The following is an 11352-nucleotide window of genomic DNA, read 5'->3' as shown; positions in this document are numbered from 1 at the left end:
AAGGAGTTGAGTTGACGTGACCGTGCTGAAGAACAAGGATTTATGGCAATGTGCAGTCACTCAATTGAAGATCTGTTTTGATTCTGAACGTTGGTTTAAAATGAATTAGCATGGTGTAATTAAAAGGAACTACACTGGATGGTTTTTCATTGTCACTGATAGGATTAACAAAGAGGAATTTAAATTTTGAATGTGAATTATTTGAGAGTACCTCTTTTTTAATAGAATATTTTATCTTGCTTTCAGAGGTAGTGTCAAAACAGGAAACTGATACTACTTGAATGAAATACTTTAGAAGAATTATTTCAATTGCTTGCATGGACAGCTGAACACAAAATTTATATAATAACATTAAATTGAAATATTAGTATTAGTCTAACATTGTCATGACTCAACAAAGCAAGTGTGTCACCTGATAGAACTGGCATACTCTGTTTTTACATCAGTTTTCTACCCTAAGCTTTCTTTAGCCACCTTCTTTGCTGCAGTGGTCAAATCATTTTTTTTTTTTTTTTTTTAACTGAGTCACAATCAGTTTCCAAATTAACATTGGAACAGCAGAGGGAGAGGGTCACCAAAAATGTCTGGGTAGCCAGTAAGGTAAAGGCATTTGTTTGATACATCATTCCTTACGAGTCAGCACTGAACTGCTTCCCGCCTATTTCACTGGGAGATAGTGGTCTTTTAAACCTTTTTTTAGGAATAGGATTTTTACCTGTATAATTAGAAAAATACTGCATATTGAAGAGATGAATTAGGCAGAGTAAGCAAGTATGCTGATGAAAAAGTTCCATAGAAGTTAATGACATTATATATAAAGAAATGCCTTAAAACCCCACAGAACTTGCTGAAAAGTATTTTTTTTTTTTAATTTATTTTGCAACTAATATTTAGGGTTTCTTTTAATCAATGTATTGTATTCTATATCAGGAATCTGTTTTTAGACTACGTAAACTGTTAGTTTTAAATAATTACTGCAGAAACAGATGTATTGACTTCATCCTTGCTAATTTTCTTAAGAGAGCTTTGCATATTTTAATTGCTGGAGAAGCACCTGTAAAAATATACAGAATAAATGAGTTCCTTCGCATGCTCAGCCTTGTGGAGATTAGCTTTCCTGTTTGTAAGCTGAATGTGATACACTTGAAAGAGGTGGGAATGTATTACAGTCAGTGAGTAAGTGCTAGAGGGCCAAAGTTGGGGAGCAAGTGATCACATGTATGGAGAGAGAAAGTACAGCTAAAGATCATTGGGTCTTACCCTGCATCTCAGATGACTAAAATGCAACTATAATTGTACTTTCAATTTTCCCACAGAGCCTATTTAATAAGGACAAGCCTGTCTGCTTCTAGAGAAAAAATTCCCTTAGAATCTCACTGAAAATTTGATTTTAGGAACCAGCAAAGAAAGTAAGTCGTATTATAGAAGTAGCTCCTTTAATATGTACTCATAATTATTCTTTTTTATATATTTTGAGTAAATGTTTATGTAGAAACTTGTCTGTTATCTATGAACTATTTCAAAATATTAAAAACATGATGTGGAACAGAAAGCAGTGTTCTGTATTTTATTACTGAATTCTGGGAGCATGCATCGCTGATCAACACTAAGCAAGTGTCATAAACATGCAGAGACACAATGCTAATCCAAAAAGTCTGCAAACTTGAATCTTTATATGTGGGCAGAACTCATGGTGATCAGTGCAGCGTTACGATGCTCAGGTCATGCTCTGCAAAAACTTACGCATGTTGAATAACTTTGTTCACATGCACAGTCTGATTAAGTCTGCAAACCACTTCTTACCATATTGTTATTATAAAGAATATGCTACCATTTAGAGAAGATGGAAAACTCAGTTCCTCTGAGAATCAATCTAATTTTTAATGGAAATTGCAATATTTCTTAAACTTGCTTTCAGATAAGATTAGCAATGAAATGTGCAGCAGTAAAAAAATAGTAATTACGGTATTCACTAAAATACATAAGTGATCACCTCAATTGTATTAATGAGTTGTATATTGAATAGTTTAATGGCAAATATTTTCATGGGAAGATTGCCCAGAAGTGAGACTGATGGTTTCATTTCCCTACTTTGAGGAGATTTTAACCCAGAATTTTTGTACATTTCCATAATACATAAAACATCAATACAGGGAGTACGCAGGGTCTCCCTTCTTCTCTTGATACAGTTTTTAATGTTTGGAGGTTGCCTCAAACAAGAAGCTACAGCATGTTATTGCCCTTGTAGTATTTTATACGTAGTGGAAGGGTACCAATGAAGAGACCAAAGCAGGCAGCTCTCTGAGAATACTATTTGCTGGGGGAGAGGAGCCAGGCAGCATATGCTACAATACCAGTAATGGGAAGTCTCAGTTGAGATCCTAGTTCTGAATCAGGTGCAGAGTGGATCTAATTAGTTTCCAAAGCTACAGTTTTAAAATGGCCCTGGCAGTTCCTATCTCTGCATCATGCGAGTTTATCAGGAAAGGGAATGCCCAAATTCAGCCCTCTGCCCTGCTGAAGGTGCACTCTGCTCTGCACTCATGGTGAGCATCCTAAGCACAAGGCAATAAATTGCAACACAGATTACTGGCAGAGACTAAATTGGAAATTTTTGTTTTCCTTTTCTTTCTGTTATTGCAATAAAAAAGCCCTGAAACCATGTTGCATTCATGTCACTGCACTTCTAAAGAAATGTACTCATCCATCACCTCTGTGCTTTTGCAATCCCTCCCACGGTTTGTGAAGCCTACAAATGCTGCCTGCCCCGTTCTAGTGACCAACTCCAAAGCACACAGATCAAGGTCAAGTTTTGGAAGTTATTTTCAACTTTCTTACTGCTTATTCCAAGCTTTACATTTGATCTATAAAACCCTTTTAGTCATTCTTAGTTTGCTAATCTGAATAGTAGATATGTGTGATCTATCGTAAAACCTACCTACATGTATACGTCTGACAGAAGCTTACCTATCTTCCCAGCAAGTGCAGGGAATTTCTGCGTCAATCAGTTCAGAGAAGACGGCACCCTTAGGGCTGGCAAGAGTTGTACTTGCTTTGTCTCAAGTCTGTTCCCCCAGCCAAAACCACTTGCAAACTCCTTAGCTATCACAACAATTGCAAGTGCTTAAAAACCCATATTTGGGAAATATTTCACTTACCTGACTCTCACATTTATTTTGCATTTAAATTGTGATTACATTAGGGGAAATGCAGTTCTCTGCTCTTAATGACACACAGTTAATGGGCTAAACTAATTAAAACAGGGGTTTTAACCTTCCTTAGCTCATATCTTAGGCAAAACTCTCTTCACCTGTTAAAATACATTAGACCACATTTGCTTAAATATGACTTGAGATACAGCTTCAGACTTAAGCACACTCTAGGGGTTTCTAGGGAAATTTATAATACACCTCAGCAGTAACTAAGGCTCAGTTGTAAGTATTTTGTCATCTATGTAATCCTCCTGAGGGTGATAGAAGTTTCCACAGCACAGATTTTAGGATGAAGTCCGGAGTTTAAAGGCCTTGTCAATATATAGAACGCCTTGGGGAGAAAAAGATAGCACGGTTATTTTTAAAGTTAAAAATAATTCAGAGAGACTTTTCCTGTCTCCCAGTTAGAGGAGAAAGAAAATTAATAAAATGACAAATAAAAATCTTTCTTTCTTTCTCCAGTACTTCCTGTCACCCAAATGCCTAGTCATGTGTTGACCCTAACTGCAGTGTATCACAGAAGGCAAGAAGTGAAAGGGCACCAGCATGGCACATACAAACCAAGTGTCCTGATACTTGAGGGCTGAAAGAGGAATAAAATGGCACCAAGTTGGGGCATATAGTCATGGAAGTAAAATAATTAATTTCTAGTAACTTACAGGTTTAACAAAGCTACCACAGAGATAATCCTGAGACTCCTCTATTGGATCTAAGATTCCCTCTTGAAAGTTGAAATGAGAAGTAACTTTCTTGTCTGTGACTTATTTCTAGTGATGTTGTAAGATAAAGAACTTCCAAAGAAACTTAATAAATGCAGCTCTCGGAGGTTTAACTAAGAGGCTCATCATCACTACCTGCATTGACCCAGTGGAGATGGTTTAATTATGCATAAGGTGGGCAGGGAAAAATTAAGCTTTAGAAGTTTGTTAGGTGTAAGTGCCTTACAATGCAGGTATATTTATATATAGAAGTCACTCTTTTACCAGGAGGATTGTAAGGACATTGTATGGACATTAGACAGGAAAGGCATGATTATTTTGTTTAGTTCAAATGTTTTGTGTATTTTTTAGAAGTATTTTTGTATGTGGTGAAATGCAAAGCTGAGATGTGACAGCAGTGGAACAATGAAAATTTAAATGTTGAAGTTAGTTTGATATAGTAATAAATATTAATAAATGCTTAGAAAAAATACTTGCAAAGTACATAAAATAAGATTCAAAAGGCATGATTAGAAAGGTGATTCTCTCTGGAGTTTTTCCTCAGTTTTCTTCCACCTAAACATAAATTAGTGCAGCATCTGTAACACTGTAAAATGTTCAGTGGCCAAGCTTACAATGAAGATACCATTGTGGTTATAGTTTTCAATGTGAAAAATAAGTCCCAGGGAAACATCAGGAACTAACGTTTTTTATTTTGAAAACTTGACCTTTTATTTTTCTTCTGTCCCTGAGTAAGGACCCCCATTCTAGTGAAGAAACTGAAGACATACAGCAGTTTTCAGTGTTCTGGCATATCGCAGTATCCTAGAATCATGAAATCAGAGAATGGCTTGGGCTGGAAGGGACCATGAACACCATCTAGTTCCAACCCCCCTGCCATGGGCAAGGACACCTCCCATCAGACCAGGATGCCCAAAGCCCCATCCAGCTTGGCCTTGAGCACCTCCAGGGATGGGGCATCCACAGCTTCTCTGGGCAACCTGTGCCACTGCCTCACCACCTACATAGAGAAGAATTTCCTCCTAACCTCTAATCTAAATCTCCCCTCTTTTAGTTTAAAACTATTCCTCCTTATCCTATCACTATCCCTTTTTCCAGTCACCAGGGACTTCAGCTGACTGCCAGGACTTTTCAGATACGATGGAGAGAGGCTTGCCAACTTCATCAGCCAGTTCCCTCAGGACCCTGGGATAGATGTCATCAGGCCTCACACACTTGTACCTGTTCAGTTGCACTGGATGGTCTCTAACCTGCTCTTTGCTTACAGTGGGAGGGACTTTGATACCCCATCTACAGGTTCAGGGAACCAAGAAACATTGGCAGCCTGGCTGGCAGTGAAGACTGAGGCAAAGAAGTTGTTGAGTACCTCAGAAGTTGTTGAGTACCTCCATGTCTGTCATTACCAGGTCACGCTTCTCATTTATCAGAGGGGGAACACTCCTCAGCCTTTCTTTTCTGGCCAATGTACCTATAAAATCCATTCTTTTTATTCTTTGCATTTCTTGCCACGCTCAGTTCCACCTTTTGCTTGGCTTTCCTTACTCCATCCCTGCACATCCAGACAGCATCCCTGTACTCTTCCCAGGCCTTCTTCCCTACTTCCACTGCCTGTGCAATGCTGTCCTACACCTCAGTTTGACCAACAGGCCCTTGCTCAGCCATGCTGGTTTCCTGCCCTCCCTGCTTGATTTCTTACAAGTGGGAATGGAGAGCTATTGCATATCCATCTAAAAGTCTGATTTAAAGGCTGGATTTTCAAAGAAGTTAGTCAAATTACTTACAGAATGAAAGAATACTGTATAAGCAAGACCATGAATAGTGGGCAACCAGAAAATTCTGAAGTAAAAGTCAAAAAAGCCAGTCATAAGGCTAGTGTCAGGGAGAACTAGTCAAATGGGGAAAAGAGGAGAGGTGTATTTTAAAATGAGAATGACAGATGAGATAGCTAGTTGATATCTGCCTCCTATGATGTTAGAGAACTAGCATCACATTGCTCACAGATGATATTGGAAATGCAGCGTGAGAGGTGATGAGATTTGGGAGGGATTTTGGAGTCAGACACAGAGGGATTTTAGAAACAAAAGGCACCTTTAAATTGATTGTGATGTGAATGAGGGAGAACCAGGAGAATTGTTTGAAAGTGGGAGCAGTACGGTGACTTTCTCCTCAAACACCGGAAAGAAAGCAGTGATGTTCTGTCTGAAGTGCAGCATAGACTGCAATTATTTCCTGAGAGCTTGGAGAATAATCCAAAACCAGAGATGAGAATTTCGTAGTGTCAGTTGTGCTGATCATAGGTGGAGAATATTGTTTACTTTGGTACTACGGGCTGTAAAACTTCCTAAAAATGCTGAAAGCAGCAGACTTCATTTGCCTTTCAGTAAGCAAAAATACAGCTTACACATGCATGCTGGACTGTTAGATGCCTGCAAAACTGGATGTCTTCCTGAAGATTTGATCATGTTGCTGCTGCTAGCAAATTTCTAAATAAGCTCATATGAAAAGGAAGCTCAGGATTAAGTATTATTCCAAAGTTACAGAAGGAGGCAATTTGACAACTGGTATTTAAGGAAAGATGAATGGGAATGGATTCACAGGATCTTTTACTGAAGAGACTGAAGACACTGCAGTACTCACAACACATGAATAAACAAGCCCAAAAAGGCGATTAGGACTGCTTTAAGGAAGATAGGGGCTGCAAGTTGAAAAGAGAGAATTGGTAGGAATCAAAATGTAGGTACTCTTGTACTATTTTCAGCACTGAAATATGTGTTCAGAAATAAAGCAAGCAAAAATAGCAGTTGTAAACTGCAAATCAAAACAATTCTTTTATGAAAATTCTCCTTTATCTGATAAGTCTCTATTTTAATGTTATTTCATAATATAGTCTCAATTTAAAATAGTAAAAGGAAAATTAAATATAAACAATATTAAAAGGAAACTTAAAATCATTACGTGTATCTTTATATTCACTAGACACTTTCAGTTGGAAATTATGGCACAATGTGAAACATCTATTAAGAGCATTCACATTGAAGTTATACTGCAGGTTTTGCTGGGCTGTACAGCGAAAAAAAAAAAAAAAAAGACATTTCTTCATCCAAATGTTTGCAGATCTAATAAACAGCTTAACTGACATGTGTGATTGTGAAAACAGCAGATCTTTGGAGATTATAGGACAGTATTTTTTCCATGGAAAGGTTTCAATAAGTTTAAAAACTTATTTCTGAGTGTCACATTTGTCCAGAGAACTGAAGTGGGCTTTGTATTCGGTATGCTGAGACAAGGCCAAACGGCACAGCTCTGACTTTGAGTATCGGGTTCCAGTGTTACCAGTAAGGAAAGGAGACTTGGAAAATGCATCTTCTGGAGCTACTCTATGTTTCGTACTGTGGAGCTGAACTCAGACAGTGTATGGAAAGGATCAAGTTTGTGACCCTACTATATCACACCAGAGAGCCTCCAGAGCTTATGAACCTCCATGGTGATGGAGGATATATTTATTTTTCAGATATCATGGGTAAAATATGAAATCTGTAATGTATAATATATATTTGGTAATGCAAAGCTGTCTCGTGCTGTAATCAGTAAGATACAGGCAATTCCAAATCCCCTGCCGTCCCTGCCCTTTTTCTTTTATTTTTTCCACGTTTTTCATCTTTCTCATCAGTTTTCCCACCCCTTCTCCCTGCCCTGAGTTTCCGTTTTCATACAGTGGGCTTCATGAATAAATTGGCAATTCAGCATTTCGAAATGATGGAAAAATCAAGAACATAACATAGTATCGGTTTCATCATATTTGGTTAGCTACTTCTGCCAGTTAATGCCATAGACGAACTCTACTAAAGATAGAATTTAAAGAAAAGGTAGTTAATGTCTGGAAATCAGTACCCCTAGAGTTTTGTAGGCATATAGTTACCTTTATTATCTTTTCTGCTTACGTCCTTTTCTACTTTTGCATTTTTGAAGGAAATATTTTAATATATACCATTTATTCATAAGTTGTTGGAAGTTCAGTTATTCTTTTCACTTTGAAAAAAAAAACAAAGGCTTTTGTGGCTGCAATATTGTGGATGAATGATGTCTTTAACCAGTAGAAATGCTTCAAAGCAGGTTGACAGGAGGACGCTAGGTTTTCTGAAATGCTTTCTGATTGAATATGAGATATGGGAGCATCCAACTTGCTTTAACAATGAAAACTTTTTTTTCCAGTGTAAAAATAGATCACAGTGCAATGACCCCTGAGGGAGAGAAAGGATGAAAAAGACATAAGTGTGTTTCTCTAAAATCCTGACTATATTGTTACCATCTGTGTCAACGATGACCAAATGCGAATTGCACCACTTCCTGTGTTCTTTGAATTAAGGCTCCGCGTGTACTACACTGTTTTGACCTCTTCAAAATTTTGTAATTTAATTAGCAGTTTCTTTTTCCTTATCCAGCTCATTTTGAAGGGGAAAGAAAGAACAGACCTTTACCACTGTGAAAACGCTTCACTCTTTTCTGAGTCACTACATATTTTGAATGCAGTTTTTATGAATGCATTATTGTATGAATTTAAAGCAGAAGGATGTAGAAACAATAAGCACTATTAACCAATGGGGATTAAAAACTATCTGAGTTGGCTAGGAAAAAATTTGCTCCTCAGTCACTAATTTATAGACTTGCCAGGGGATTTGCCCAGCTGCACCTGCCTTAGCAAAGCGTTCAAATGTGAATTAGTTAGTGCAAAAAGTTGGCAGAAGAATAGGGAGTTTTTCACCTCAAGGTCACTGGTTAGAATCAGGGCAAGCTGTTAATGATTTATGCTGTTATGGTCTGATAGTTCAGAATAAATGTGTCTATATTCGAAAAAACCACCCTTTTCTAACTGACATAATTTTTACAGGAATACTCAAGTAGCAGGCGCGTGCCTTAGCTGCCTAAAAGTTTGGTGTCCTGGCTAATCTCGTTGTCTAGGCTTCATCTGTAATCCATCGGGAGAGGTATTTTCAGAGTGATTCATAATCTTCTAAGATATGTCTAAAATAGATGAGATGACTCATTCTCTGGAAGTACCTGCCACTTTGTTGACGACAGAGGGAGACCTAGATGACTAACTTACCCTAGATAGCTCAATTCTGGACTGCTAAGTAATAAGAAAGAGATCTCAGCACCCATGTCTTTTTCTTCTAATGAAAGGTGGCTGAAGTATGCAGGCATGATGAAAAGGTCTGGAAGACCATTGGTCGTGTGGAATATGCTGAAAAGATGTGGGCCTGCATTGCTGCCCTGCTGTATCCTGCATGAATATTTTGATTTTATTTTTTGGTGAATTAATCTACATTGAGGAGAGGAAAAGATGTTCCTTTGTCTTAAAAATGCTGCTGGAAAAGGATATGTAATTTATGTTACACAAAAGTATGAAGCAATGGGCTTGATATTTATTCTGTATAAATTCCCATTATTGAAATAGTTTTGTATTTACGCCAGTGGAATTAGATGTAAAATCCATTACGCTTGATATTTATATTCTAAAAGGTTGTTCACATGCTGCCTCAGTACAGCATGGACTTTGAAGATCTGCAGGGGTATGTACACAATACTACTCTACTGCTTCAGATACTCAGAATATGGTAGGGATTTTTTGCAGAACTTACAACAATTAAAATTTAATCTCATTAGTATTTAATGAAATGCAGTGACTTGGCCAGTTTGGAAGTTGTGACATATCAGTGCATATTCAGGAAGTATTCACAAAACCTGATTTTAGATACTGACCTCACTTTCTAAATAAGGAATTTAGATAGCTGTAACCAGTGGAGAAGAGCTGGCACCTCCAGGGAACAATTCAGAGCAACCAAGGTGAGCACTAAGTTAGTGCTCTGGATTGCACTTTGAAAGATTTATATTACTGCCTAGCTTGAATATTCTCAAATAACCTTTGAGAAACTTATCCTTCTATATTTGCGATAGAGGAAGCCTAGCCTGATCTTGTAGGCTGGTAGAGTGGGCAACGTGAATACTACCCTTATTGTTTCCTATCATCATTTTTAGTACGGCAGTATGTTGTCAGCTCAGAGCAGAACATCTTTATGAACATACTTAGAATATATTTCTGAACCTCAGGCTTAGTTTGTATTACAGGTGGTTGCTGCATGGTTAATGTTTATAGCATTCTAGGTTTTAAACTTTTTTTTCCCTGTTTTCATTTAATTTACTGAGTACCCCCCACATGCCCAGAATAGGCAGCAAAATCCATTTGGTTTTCTCACCAAGTTTGTCTTCATTTTGCATGCTCCCTGGCTGCATCATAAACAATTCTAATCTCTCCTATATCTGCAGGGCCTTCAGTACTGAGCTGCTGACTGGCATAGACACAGCAAGCAAAACTCATTTAATGTTGCATTCAGATTGTTAGAATGCAATGTTTGGGATCAGTCTGACAAATCTTATATTCTCCTGTTGGTCAACAGCTGCTTTAGCTAAAGCACTATAGTCCTACTGTAGCTTTGAAAGTACAATAACTACGGTTAGATATTGCTCTGCTCAGATTGTTCTGAACTTAGAAATTCAGTTGGTTGAATTAATTTGCTATGATTTAGAAAACGATCTGCAGAGTTTAGGAGCATATTGACATGTTAAAATGAGATCCGTGGATTTTCCTTTCTTTTAATACAAAAGTTTTAAGTTTACAGGTAAGGGGCAAAATCAGTGAAGGGTGAAGAGAATGCACAGAACAAAGAGCTGCCTTGGCCAATCTCCATTACATACAGAGAGAAAACCTCAAGATAGGGAATATTACTTTCTTTCTGGGGGTGGTTTCAAGAATTTCTGGGAGAAAAAGAGGCACTGTACAAAAAGACGAGGGACAACTCAATGTGTTGTACACTGGTCATTGTCTTACAGCGAATGGGTTTAGCTGACAAAATTACTTCAATATGGTAACCATAAGAAATAGTGCATGCATTCACTGAAGACAGTAAACAACCTTGAATCTGTTGGATAAGTTCAAATTCTACTCTTAGATTATTCTTGTTTTAAAGGCGAGGGTAAAATTGCAAAGGACATAAGGGTGTATCCAGGGGAACAAGAACATAATTTATAGTCGCCGGAGCTGTTTGATGAGGCTCACTTACCAGATACCTGATAACAAGGAAGAACCAATCTGTCACTGTATGGTTCCGTAGAGAAGATTTGTCTAAAACAGGGAGCATTAAACTGGCTAATGGAAATTACTTGAGCACCTACTGAATTAATTTTCATTTTAAACATGATATTGTTTAAAGATAACAACCGGCTGGACAGCATGTCAGGTTTTGTATCTGAGCGCATCTGTTAAAAAGGACTGTGAGAAGTTTGCTGGTTTGGAATAGAAACCTGCCTGTGTTGTCAGTTAACATCTCCCCTTCCTAGGGCAAAGCTTGAAGTGATGCATAATA

Source organism: Netta rufina (genome assembly GCF_964035555.1).
Source record: "Netta rufina genome assembly, chromosome: 3".
NCBI lineage: Eukaryota > Metazoa > Chordata > Aves > Anseriformes > Anatidae > Netta > Netta rufina.
This window is presented reverse-complemented; position numbering follows the sequence as displayed.